Source organism: Corvus hawaiiensis, chromosome 2, assembly GCF_020740725.1.
Source record: "Corvus hawaiiensis isolate bCorHaw1 chromosome 2, bCorHaw1.pri.cur, whole genome shotgun sequence".
Taxonomy (NCBI): Eukaryota; Metazoa; Chordata; class Aves; order Passeriformes; family Corvidae; genus Corvus; species Corvus hawaiiensis.
Genome location: NC_063214.1, coordinates 120,242,483 through 120,255,252, shown reverse-complemented (window position 1 = coordinate 120,255,252; position 12,770 = coordinate 120,242,483). Strand labels below are relative to the sequence as shown.

At 49.1% G+C, this 12,770-nt stretch overlaps 1 protein-coding gene across 1 annotated transcript in view; it reads right to left on the bottom strand.

Moving 5' to 3' along the window:
* Nucleotides 1-10,185, bottom strand: part of ERG (ETS transcription factor ERG) — a 135,707-nt gene extending 125,522 nt beyond the window's left edge. Inside the window, exon 1 of the mRNA XM_048290926.1 lies at nucleotides 10,149-10,185. The gene's annotated coding sequence lies outside the window, so the exon portion shown is untranslated. The remainder of the gene's footprint in view (nucleotides 1-10,148) is intronic.
* Nucleotides 10,186-12,770: the final 2,585 nt, after the last annotated feature.

Below are 12,770 nucleotides of genomic sequence, written 5' to 3'. Positions count from 1 at the left end.
CCTGGCACAGCTCCCTGGCTCAGGGTGACATGGGCACATACCTGGCAGCAGTGTGGGAATGGGGATCTGGCTCTGTGGGGTTATTTGTTGCCTTTCTTGTGCAGCCCTTTCTCAGACCACGTCCTAATGTCTTCCAGACCCCCAGCAGCCCTCACACCATATGTGGAGTACCAGTAATGTGGAGTAACTGGTTAATGAGTTATTCTCACAGCCTGCTCCTGTTAGGAGCTGGTGCACATCTCAGTGCCTGCCAGCTGCAACACTGGAGAACCAGTTCTCAACTGCTGTCAATACCTAATTTAAAACCTTTGTAATTATAGCACTACAATAGTAACATTTAGTTCACCTAGAAGCCAAGTGCCTCCTTCGTTCCCTCTGCCGCGGCCTGGATCAGGAATTGTGTGTCCAGCAGGAGCACGGCAGGGATTGTCCCTCTGTGCTGGGCACTGAGAGGCCCCTCGAGGGCTGTGCCCAGTTCTGGCTCCTGCAGGAGAGCCCTGGAGGGGCTGGAGCGTGTCCAGGGCAGGGAAGGGAGCTGGGAAGGGGCTGGAGCCCCAGGAGCGGCTGAGGGAGCTGGGAAAGGGGCTCAGGCTGGAGCAAAGGAGGCTCAGGGGGGACCTTGTGGCTCTGCACAAGTCCCTGACAGGAGGGGGCAGCCGGGGGGGTCGGGCTCTGCTGCCAGGGAACAGGGACAGGAGGAGAGGGAACGGCCTCAGGCTGGGCCAGGGGAGGCTCAGGGTGGACAGCAGCAGGAATTTCCCCATGGAAAGGGAGCTCAGGCCTTGGAAAGAGCTGCCCAGGGAGGTTTGGAGTGCCCATCCCTGGAGGTGTCCAAGGAAGGGCTGGAGGTGGCACTCAGTGCTCTGGGCTGGGGACAAGGTGGGCATCGGGCACAGCTTGGACTCCATGATTTGGAGGTTTCCAACCTTAATGATTACGTGTTTCTGTAGCACAGAAAACTTCTAAACCAGCTCTACTCAAACACTGGCATTTAAAGTTTCCCTTCAGACAACACAAGTGGGGCTGAGAAGGGAGGACCATCCCCAGAGCCACTCAGTGCCGGGTTAGTGACAATCCTCTGTGTCCCACAAGCCTGCTGGGCTTTTCCTCCCTTTTCTTGCCTGCTGAAATCACCCGACTTGCTTCACAAGAAGGAGACAGTATTAGAGGTGATGTGCTTTGGCTGTAAACGTCATCATATCCAAAACGCCTTTCAAATTTAAACCAGAAAAAAACAGGATTCCCCAGCAAGAGGAAGCTACCGGGTCCGGCACGGAATTAAAACAGGAGACCTTGACAGCAAATCTTCAGACTCCTGCCTGCCAAGGGACTGGGAGGAGGCCAGAGATGGAGCAGGAGGGAGTTGTGAGATCCGCAGGCGTATGACCCATGTCTCCTCCTCTGTGAAAGATGAGCCCACACAGAGAAAGTGGAAATTCTCTGAGCTCATACAAGGGAAATTTTATCAAGAGAAAAAGCAGTGGCTGTTTCCTGTGCAAGAAAGACGGTGCCTTTAAATGCTGTAGTAACTGGTGGGAATTAAGGCTTTAGGAAATCAGCAGTGAGAACACTTCCAGGGCTTTCCAGCCCCAGCAGAAACATGAGGAAGGAACACTTAAGCTGAAGAGCTTTGCCCCCTTGAAAGCCATCAGAGAAGCTTCAGCCACTTCAGCAAGGTCAAAATTTCATCCACTGAACAGGAATTCAGAGTTTTCAAACTCTTTCACAGATTATTCTGGAACAGAGGAGGAAGAGGGATTTATGGGTTGGTGTTCTTTTTCCATGTAAAACCAACTGAAAGTGGTAAATACGTTAGAACAGGCTTGTTATTTTTTTTCTCAAGAGAGCAGTGCTCCAAAGGAGAACAACAGGACTGTCAAACACCCAGAAGCACATGTGGTGTGCTTGCACCACTGGTTTTGAGTTTCTGTGCACCAGCCAGGCTCCAGCTTCCTACCAAACCATTAAAAACGAGAAAGAGACAAGAAGAGTTCAAAAATTCAGTATCACCTACTTAGCTGGGAGTGACTTTCTGTGAAATGATTTGCCTTGCTAATCCTTTCCATGGAATGCAGATGAGAGTCGATAGGGATAGGGATCTGGCTGGAGTGGGAAGAGCCCAGCTCCATCAGCCTCCCCAGGAGCTGGAGGAACCCTGGGCTCACCAGCGCAGGGGGAACTCGCCCCTCATGTGAGGGACAACCACGTCAGGGCTCTGGTTGCCAGCAATGATTTGTTTCCTCACAGGTCCATAAACACGGATTACGTCAGTGTGGTTTCAGGCTCATTTTTAGCTGAGGCCACTCAGTCCAAGAGGAACCAGGGGCAGTGGTCAAATGGAGCCTCTCCGTGCTCCAGACGAGCCCGCTGATCCGAACCTGCTCCTGCAGGGACACAAGGATGCCAGAAACCGGCGCAGAGCGCTGGCCAGAACTCACCCAACCGCAACAGGCAGGAACGAGGGATCACACTTTTCCACTGCAAATGGTAAAACTATCCAAGCCCAAATCCCCTCCCCACGAATTTCAAATGCCTTCTTTCTGCTCTTCCTGGTGTTAAACACATGTTACATTTGCCTTACAGAACGTGCACAGTTTGTCTGGGTCCGAAGCAGCGCAGCAAACGTCCTCACTCTCACTCCCATTCCTGCCTTCCAAGAGATGAGCCAGAGAAAGGATTCTATTTTTGTAAGAGTTTAAAGGGCACGGTCAGAAAAGTGACTGTGTAAAAATGGCACCTTTTCATCCAGCAGATCTGTTCCCAGTGAGTATTCTGAGTCATGTCTGCTTACTTTAGTGACTAAAATAGATTTCTAGTACTTCTCACTCCTCTCTGGTCCTGTGGAACCAACACAGCAAAGAGGGAGTTACATAAATCCTATTCTGGATTGAAACCTGTCGGGATAAGCCCAAGGGGCAGAAACAGGCTGGATGTGCCCCTGTGGGTGGCTGAGGGGACAGTGCCCCACCCCAGTGCCACAAGCCGCATCACACAGGGAGGTGCTAACCCAGAGGGAGCGGAGGGCAGCTCAAATTCCCTTCACCTTGGCTCCTGCATCCTTCAACAACCTGATCCTGACCCCCCATCCCACATTCCTGCTCTGCAGACCGACCACAGGCCGAGCTCCCTGGGCTCACATTCGGTTGCAACTCTGTCTCCTGTAAACTGTCACGGAAATCACATGCAAATAACAAACACAGAGCTCTCCCCTCCTTCCCCGCCGGCTTCATGCAGAGCTGCTTTGCAGGCCTGGCTGCAGCTCTGGAGCTCAGCTGTGCTTCTTGCAGGGACCACTGTCATTAAGGGGCTAAGAACTGCCCCTGACAGGTAAAAAGCTCATGGCCTGTCCAAAACAAACTTTCCATCATTGTGCTTTGAGAGATTTAAGCAAAGTATAGACCCAGGGCTGTCATCTATACAGTTGGACCAGCCTAAAAAAAAATCACCTGAAATGGTTGTTACTATTTCTTTCAATGAGCAGAACAGAATCCTAATAGAAAGGCAGCAGTATTAATCCATTCTTATCTTACTCTGAAGCTGGAAGAAATTATGGCTAATGTTTTCTTACTCAATTCTTCAATGAAGTTAAGAGAGCAGTGCAGAAAGCATAAAAGGCTTTTCTGTTGCTGTTTTTAATGTTCCTATTTCTAAACAAAAAGGAAGCTCGACAGTAAAAATTAAACTATTATGTTTACTTAATATTAAATTTTAAAATTAAAGTAAGTAAGTAATAATAATAATTTCCACTCAGACTGTATAACATTCATCTGGTCTCTCTGCTATATTTTACTTACATTTTTCCCTTCAGTCTCCCTAAGATCAGCTGCTGGAAGGCCTGGATTTGTCTCTGGATGCAGAATTCAGGGCGCTCTATGCCAGCCATGTAAAAGCCAAAATAGCCAGTCCTTCAACCTCAATTCCCACCCAAGTTGATGGAACATCTTCTGCATCTTCAGTGCCTTTCCCAGACGAGCATCACTGTCTCAGACTGGCAAGATTAACCTGTCCTCTGGCCAGGCTGGAACTTACACAACTGCTGTCAGCCAGGTCCTTGATTTTTGGATGGCTGCAGCGAGGTGAGGTGAATCCTACCTTCCTAAAGCCATTTTTCAGTCTCATCACTTAGAACTGGTTTCTCTGCACAGAAGAAGGAAGAGGCCAGCTTCAGATTTCCTCAAGCTCTTCATTTCAACAGGGTGGTGAATTGCTCTGCTGAAATGAAGCCTTGGTGGTGCCTACAAAACAAGGTGCCCTCGGTTGGTCGGGATGTTGACACACATATTGGTGACAGATGATTTGGCTTGTCTTGGTTGCAAGAGATACAGAGACTGCCACAGACTGTTTGCTATAAATACATAAAAATACCAGAGAACTTATAAATGTAGCAAAGGAATGAAGAGCACCAGTCCAAATTCCCAGCTTCACATTCTGGGCAAATGTAATGAAATTCAGGAAAAGGCACAAGATATCCACCAGATCTTGATTTGCTATTAAATCCTTTATCATGTCTTAATGTGGTATTAAAACTTTTATTTTTTCCTTTTCCAAACCAGCTTTTAATGCAAATTTTTGCACAAGCCTGTGCAAGAAAAACCTTCTGTAAGTCTTTGAAGAGCCAACACAAATGAGAACAATCAATGGAACAGCAAAAGCAGTTCTTTGGAGAAATGATGGAGAACTTTTCCCATGTCTGCTTTGCAAGTCCTGCAAATCAGCTGCTTTTCCTAGCAGATTTCTCAGTTCAGTCTCAGTGCATGTTGCAATGCAACATCTTTATGTTACTTTAGTAGTTAATCCTTTGTGTATAATTTGTGAACTCTATAGAGAGCAGTCCATTTTATAAACAGAATTTTAAACCACCAGGTTTAAATTTATTGCAGGGTTTATTCAGAACTGACAAAGCCTCCTTAGAAAACGGGATTTCGCTAAGAAGCCTTTCCTTCTGCGTAACTACAAGACTTCCTTCTGTATAAAACCCTTTTCTACTTAGACAGAAAAATATAAACCATAACAGAAATGCAGTTCGTCTAAAGTGAATTGTTTGATTGCCATATTTCATTTTTTTCTCGTTCAGTGAGAGTAATTTACAGAAAAAGATATATTGTGCAATTTTCTAAATCCCTGATTTTTACATGTACATTTAATTGCACTAAAATCACACAGTGACTGCATGCACTATAACTACTGAGTAGCAAAAAATAAGTGACTTGCTGAAAGGGGTTTTTTTCAGTCAAATCAGGTCAAATATACCATGTACATTCATACTCGAGAAGCTAAAAATAAAGTAATCAACTCAATGCGAAAATTATGAAACTGGGAAACCTACATGCCTTAAAAATTAGAAGAAATCAATCAGATTTCACAAAACATTTTGTTTTAAGTCATCCACAGGGCAGCAAAAGCTGCTCCTTCTACGCCAGCACTCCCAGAACCAGAAAAATGAAACGACCTGAACAGCTGATAAATCAGTGCATGTTTTAACAGCATAACAGTAGTAAAAAAAAAAAAGAAAAGAAAACAGACCCTTACCGGCCACTTGTAGCAGACAGTAAAAAGCAGGAGGAAAAGATGCTAATTCAGCAGGCAACGCATTTGGGATGACGGGAGAGAAACCTTCCCCTGACCCACTCACACCTGCACAGCCTCTCCGGGGTGCCTCTGCCCCAGCCAGGGCTGTGACCTGCTCTGCTCCCCTTAGGGAAGGAGCTGAGTGTTGGCCACAGGCAGCATTCCCAGCCCCTGCAGCTCCAACACCTCCACGCTGCCCCGTCGAGCCCAGCACCCCAAATTGCTCTCCCGCCGCGGCCGGTGCGAGCTCAATCAGGGCTTTCCTCCCGCTGCCGTTCCTCTGCGAGGTGAAAAGCAAACAAGGCTGTTTCATTACAGACCTCCTGGAGGAAGCTCAGAACTTGGGTGTCTGAGTGGAGCTGATTGAAACCACATTTGAGGTGGTACTTGCTGAACTCGCCTCGCGCGGGGCCGCCGTGCTCATCATCCCCTACGAGCCAGCCTTGCTCTCCCCAATCAGCTCATTAGGTGTGTGGGGTTCCCAGCTACAGACAAATTCAGGAGGCCTGAAACACGACTGAAGTCAGTATTTGTTGGCAGGAGCAGCATCTGGAGGAGGCAGCAGCTTTGGGATATCCCACCAATGCTGCCGAGCGCCCAAGCACAAGGTCCAGCACTGGGAGCAACGCGACTGCCAAGACACGTCAATAAGCACCTGGGTGTCGTATCATGTATTGAATATTAAAATCAATCAACACAGAAGGCCTCAAAGCAAAATCAAACCCCGACCTGTGCACAGGAACCACTCCCCAACCCTCTGTGGTCACCCAGAGCTGTGTGGCTACAGCTTGAGGCCCTGGGGTTTAAACCATCCCCTATCAAAGCTGGTTGTATCTCCAGCTGAAATGAAAACACGTGTTTATTGTTTTTAGTTTGGGCAGACGATTAATATTTATGTGATGCATTATCAAACAAAAATAACTATGTATTTTGTTCCTGGAATAATGTTTTTTTCTTATTGGAATGATGCTGTGCCAAGGAGGGATTGCAGCTGATGCAAGCAGCGTGCAAGAACAATCCACTGACCATGGCAGCTTTCTAAATGAAAAAGGGACGTTTCTGAACGGGGGCAAGTTGAGGAAAATAATTGCTGTGGTGGCATCTCACACTCCACACAAGGCAAAGTGCCACCCAAGGCAGCAGGGGATCCTCCTGCCATAGCAGTGCGGGAAGAGCAGGCGTGCTGCAAATCCATTCATGCTTATTTTAGATCGAGTCTCATTTTTTTGCTCTCAAACAACATAAAAAATACCTCACTGCACACATTTTACTTCTGATAAATCGCCCATTAACGAGGATGGGCCCTGTGTCCACAGCAGAATAAACTCTTTGGGTTTCATTGTGAAATTGCTGTTTCTTGAATTCAATTAAGCCCTCCAGATTATACACAGACCACTAAATATAAATAGAAGAGGTTAAAATGCAGTTTAAATATAACAGATACGGCCGCAACTCCATATTTAGATATACCCTTTCATTTTTTTCCTATTGCCTGCTTTTTACTTACATTTAAATTTAGCAAAGTAATTTTAGACCGACAGTTTTCTACCTACACTAGTTAACTATCCTGTGAAGGAAATATATTAGATTTTCTCCACTTGTACCACTACCTTCCAAAATGCCAAACTGATACAAATTTTTTGGACTCAAACCTTCAACCAAAAAGACAAAATGCTTGATTTCCCTGGGAAACCTGCGTGTCAAAAAGGGCATGGCCAGAACCACCAGGGGAAGTAAAAAATACTCCAGTGGCTGTGAGAGTGGCCAGCTGTGGGTATAATGAAAACCAGTGTGGTGTTATCGCACAAAAGGTAATTCTTCCAACCCAAGACAAACAAAGTCATATTTCAGGCTGAAAATATCTTTGCCCTGTGTGAACTTTTTTTTTTTTTTTAAACAAAAGCATTTTAAATCAACTGTATAGGAGAAGTGCCATACAAAGCATACACTAATCCCTGGCATCCCTTCCCAGCTGGACAGAAAACCAGTGGGCAGCTTTAGGCACTCAGGGCTAAGCCTGCCCCGCTGACCTCAGCTGATATGGATCAGGCCCAAAGGGCCCTTTCCGACCCTACCCCCTGTCAACAACTTCCACCTCGAGTTTGGGACACAGATTTCCACAGAGCTGCTCACATGATTAGAAGAAGTACAGTCTGCCCTTACAGCTGCCTTTTCCTGAAAAAAAGTAACTATTCACTTCAAAGAAAATGGCAAGCTTCCTGACAGTGGAACAAAACCCCAATGCAATGGATATGCAAGGGAAAAGGGTTTGTTTCGACCCAAACATTTTAAATTATTTGGTTGTTACCTGCTTGTAACTCCTGGAGCATTTAGTAATGCACAGGCGAGGAAAGGAAATGTAACATGTAATGTTTTGGGGCTACCAGATGCCATCAGCACCGCAAAAGCTTCTCATGTGTTTTTGGATCCTCACGGGAGGAGGAACTGCTGCGTGCAGGGATCACAGTGAAGTCATCAAAACTAAACACTCTGCAGAGGGAGAGCAGTGCCATGAGCCTCAAGCTGGGATAGAAAAGCACTGGGGGTTTGGAGAAAGCGCAGTGGGAAAGGATTTGCCTCATCAGCAGCCAGGTATTCCGTTCACAGGGTGTTGTTCAAACCAACGGGACTGCCACAGCCTTCCCAGGCTTTTCTGTTTGTTTACACAACTCCGTGCATGCACAGAAAATAAACTTCCCACAGCAGAGCAGGTAGCAAAGACATTTTCACAGGGCAGGGTCTTAGGCAGAATTGTCATTTGAGCACTGACAACAGTGGGATCCAACCTGGTGTTCCAGACGGAAAAGGACAAACAAATGAGCATCCTTGTGATGAGAGACACAACTCCCAAGTCTGGAACAATGTGGGGTTTAAGCTCATGATTCCCATCATTGTGAGTCCTCACCCAGATTTCTGCAGTGCCTGACAAAGTTCAAATTCACTTACAAGAAGGTGAGAGAAGCCCCACAGGCACTACTGCTTAAAAACCATCAGAAGGAGGACATGAACATGCTTAATATATGTGTCTATTAGAATCTATCTCTAAGAACCAAACGCTACAGAAATGACAATCCAAATGGAGCAACAACTTAGGAGCAACAAGTCCAACTAATCACACCTAGGACTTACCCTGACAGATCATTTATAAAATTCCTGTAACATGTAACTCTATCCAGTACTATATGATTTGTTTAACTTTGGGACTAAATTGTGGGAGGTGGGGACAGATGCTGTTCAAAGCTCTAAACCCTGAAATGTTTTTGGAGGTAGTAGATTTTTTTTCTTGCAAAGTTTTTCAAAGAATTTGCCATTGTTTGCCCACATATGCACACGAAAGAGAAAATAAGGAGTGATGTTGCTATTCCAATGTACCATATCTTTGTTTTTATCTATGCCCTTTAAGAAATAGATCAGACAATCAACATAAAAATGTATTTGTCCCATATGAGGTATGGCTTGGTCTGTTTATGCCTTTATTTATTTACTTTTAATTGGGAAGCTGTCAAACAACCTATTTCTCTTCCTTGATTTTCCTATCAGTTCAGGTGTGCCTGAAATCACACACCTGATATATGCATCCTGACCAAAGTTTACATTTCATAGCCCCATGAGAAGCTGTCTTTGTCTGCTTCACTTGTTTCAGTGAAACCAGGGAAGTGCTCAAAGGGTTAAACCAAAGGAATGTGACATTTCTCCATGTGCAGTTCATAGACCTATCCTGGTTTTCCTAATGGACTCAAAATTACATGGGCAGAACGGGGCAGAATGTAATTTCCAAACTCTGGCTTCAGAACAGAGTTAATTCACAGAACGACACTTAGAATACAAATAAAAAGCTTCATTAAAGAACGAGCCATTTCCTCGCACCGTGGGCTCTTAGCAAAGGCAGCAATGAATGGAAGTTTACGTTAGCCAGAACTTGCAACTCCAGCTTTTGTAAATACAATTACGTGCACGCCAAACTCCTCAGCAAAGTCATCTGCTCACCAAAACAGAGCCATTTATATCCCTTACTCTGAGAAGTACCAAACCCAACCCTGACTCCCCTCAGCCACGCAGGTAATTGAAGGTTTTCCTACATGCAAGAGCTGGCCAGCTTTTGAAAGGCCATAGAGCTATTAGTTAATTCAATGATGAATTGCTGAAAGAATTACAAAGGCACCAACGCTGCTATTACGATTCGGGGGCGGGGGGGGGGGGAAGTGATGGCGAGGGGGAACGAGATATAATTTCTGCCCGAAAAGCCAGCGGCCAGCCCGGAGCCAAACAGCGTTAATCCTTCAAAACTTAAAGGAACTCGGGCAGGGTTCGCGCAGAGGATGCGCGGCTGCGGCTGCCGAGCCCTCGGGGCTGCCCCGCTCCAGCCGCCGACGGCCCGCGGCCAGGGGACAGCCGGCCGGTCCCCGCGCCGCCCTCGGGGCCACCGAGCCCCGGCCGGTCCCTGTCCCCGGCTGGTCACTCGCCCGATCAGTCACTCGCCCGGCCGATCCCTCGCCCGTCTCCCCGCCGCTCCCGCCCCGACGGCCGGCGCTCCGCCGGCCGCCCCCGCCCCATCGCGGTCCCGAAGGGAAAGCACTTACCGGGCTGGGACTGGGGTCAGTCCGGGCTCCTGGGGAGGGGGGACGGGGCGGGACGGGATGGGACGGGACGGGGGAAGGCAGCAGCCGCCAGCGGCGGGAGCTCGGGAGGGAGTGAGGGAGCGGGCGAGGGGACGGCGGCGTTGCCGACAGCGGTGAGTCACTTCAGTCGGGACGGGCTCAGCCCATCGCGCTGGCCCCCGGCTCCGGGCGCCTCTTCCTCTCTCCAATCGCCGAGCGCGGCCGCCGCCGCCGCTCCCGGCGCTGCCCGGCTCCCCCGCCGCCGTCGGGGCGGCCCCGCGCCCGGGGCGCTCCGGGACCCCCGCCCCCGGTGTCCGCGTCCTCCCCCGGCTGCGCTCGGGGGGGCGGGAGGGGCCGGGCGGAGCTGGAGGTGAGCGGGAGCCGCGGGGGGAGGACGCGGCGCTCGGCGGGGCCCGGCCCGGCCCGGCGGGGCCGCTTCGCCCCCCGGCGCGGGGAACAAGAGCGCGTTTGAAGGGGCGAGAACAAGCGCGCGGTTGTGGAGGGGCCCCGACGTGAATCCCAGCCTGGCCCCTAAACCAGGTGGCAGCGGGGGCGAGGAGGGCAGCGCGAGGAATAACGGGATGCTCGGGAATAAAAGGGGAGCGGAGAGGGGGGGGGAAGCAGAGGAGGCTGGTCCGGCCGAAGCTGGAGCCCCATCTCCCAGGGGTGCAGGGGCATGGAGAGGGGACCCATCCCGGTACTCCATCGGCACTCACCTCGCACACGCTGCCCACGGGGAAACCCAGGGGAGAAGCGGGCGGTGCGCCCCGTCCTGTCCCCGTCCCCGTCCCCGTCCCCGTCCCGTCCCTCCCGCCGGCGGCCCCGGGGCTCCTTACCGGGGCTCCGCTTGTCCCCGCCGCCGCCTCGCCCCGACCTTCCCCGGGCACGCCTCGGCCCCCGCCGCACCGCCGGGCATCGCCCGCCGCTCTCCGCCAGCGGTCAGAGCCCGGCACCGGCGTCCGAAGCAGAAAACCCAGTAGTCCCTTAATTAAAAATAATAATTAAAAAAAAAAAAATTAGGAAAAAAAATAATAATTAAAAGCCTCTCAGTTTTTAAAGCAGAACTACATAATGTATTAATTGGTTGCTATTAGCATGCAGTTTTATTGAGCATAGCACACAGAAGTCTGATTGTAAGCGAGGAGTGTTTTCAATGAAAGTGGAGTTATTTTAGCTGCAGACATGTTTACATTTCTGTGGTTTAGTCTATAACTTTCTCTTTTTCTTGCTTCAGAATTCTGCTCCATGAAGCAAAGCCCTTAGCTCCCAGACATTCCAAAAAGTCTGCCAAAATAATAGGGAGAAAAAAAAAAAGGGAGAAGAAATAAAAAAAACACACACAGAGACCCCCAAGTCTGGGTCAGGCTCAGGGCTGGGTATGGGCAGAGCGAGTATACCCCCTCCTCACTCTCCTTCTCCAGTTAAAAAGCCTTCAGGGCTCCATTTCCTGTTTTTAAGGAAAAAATAAAGCGGGTCTAGGACTGATTTTAGACACTGCCTAGACCAGGGCTGGTGGGTGCCGAGGACCTTTAACTCTCTCGATGCCAAAGGGTACCCAATAATGCAGATCCAAGCAACCACGCACCTCTGTCCTTCCCTCGGAGCAGCCCCAGCAGAAAGATGGGCTTTTTACCCCAATGCGTGTTTTTTTGGGTGACTAAGAACCCAAAGGTCTCAAGCAAGCACCCAGTGCTTGAATGAGCAGAGTGAAGAGACAAAATACCCCAAGAGTGGGACTGAGTGCCCTCTGTCACTGCATCACCCACCTATGGAGATCTGGGGAGCCTGTGGGGTCCCTTCTCAGAGTTGGGGACAGTGTTGTCACCCACCCCACCTTCCCCGCAGCCTCCCCTGCTGTGGATGGGCAGCATCGCTCCTGTGGCCCTCAGCGAGTGGGTGTGAAAACAACTCGAGCTTCTGGACGTTCAATCCGCAGCTTTGGAAAATCAAAACGGAGCAGCTCGACTAAAATAAGGAACACACAGTAGTGAATGAAGCAAGAAAGTCGTGGACGCCTCCCCACAAAACTCCCGACTCAAGTTTTCCACTCCAAGGCCTGGTAGGGTGTGATAGGAATAGAAACAGGAGTGATCAGAATAAAGCACCCCTGTAATGAAGGGTTGTGTCTCCAGGGAAGGGATGAGGAGAGGTGGCCAGTCCTGCCCCTCTGCCCTGAGCAACCTGCCCTGGGAGGGAAAGTCCTTGGATCTGCAAGTGGCAAGGCAAAACCTCAGATGAGGCGGGGGAAGAAAATTCACAATGGTGTTTCTTGGCCCCCTGGCCCCCAACATTTTCCTCCCAACCTCATCCAAAGCATTTTTATGTGTGTGTCCCCTCCCCAGACTTTTTATTTTTACATGCCAGATGACTCCTGTATATTTGGACCTCTCGCTTTTGAAGAAGCCAGAAAGCACTATGATTTCCCAATGCTTAAAAAAGAAAAGAAAACACCTTTCCCCCAAGATGTTTTATATTAATTTAAGTATCGGTTCCTGGTTCATGTCAGCCCCTTTCACAATGAAATGTCCTGCGTGGGCTGTCACACCTGCTAAATATAATCCTCTCATTCTTTTGATATTCTGCAAAGGGCCTTTAAAGGTTCAC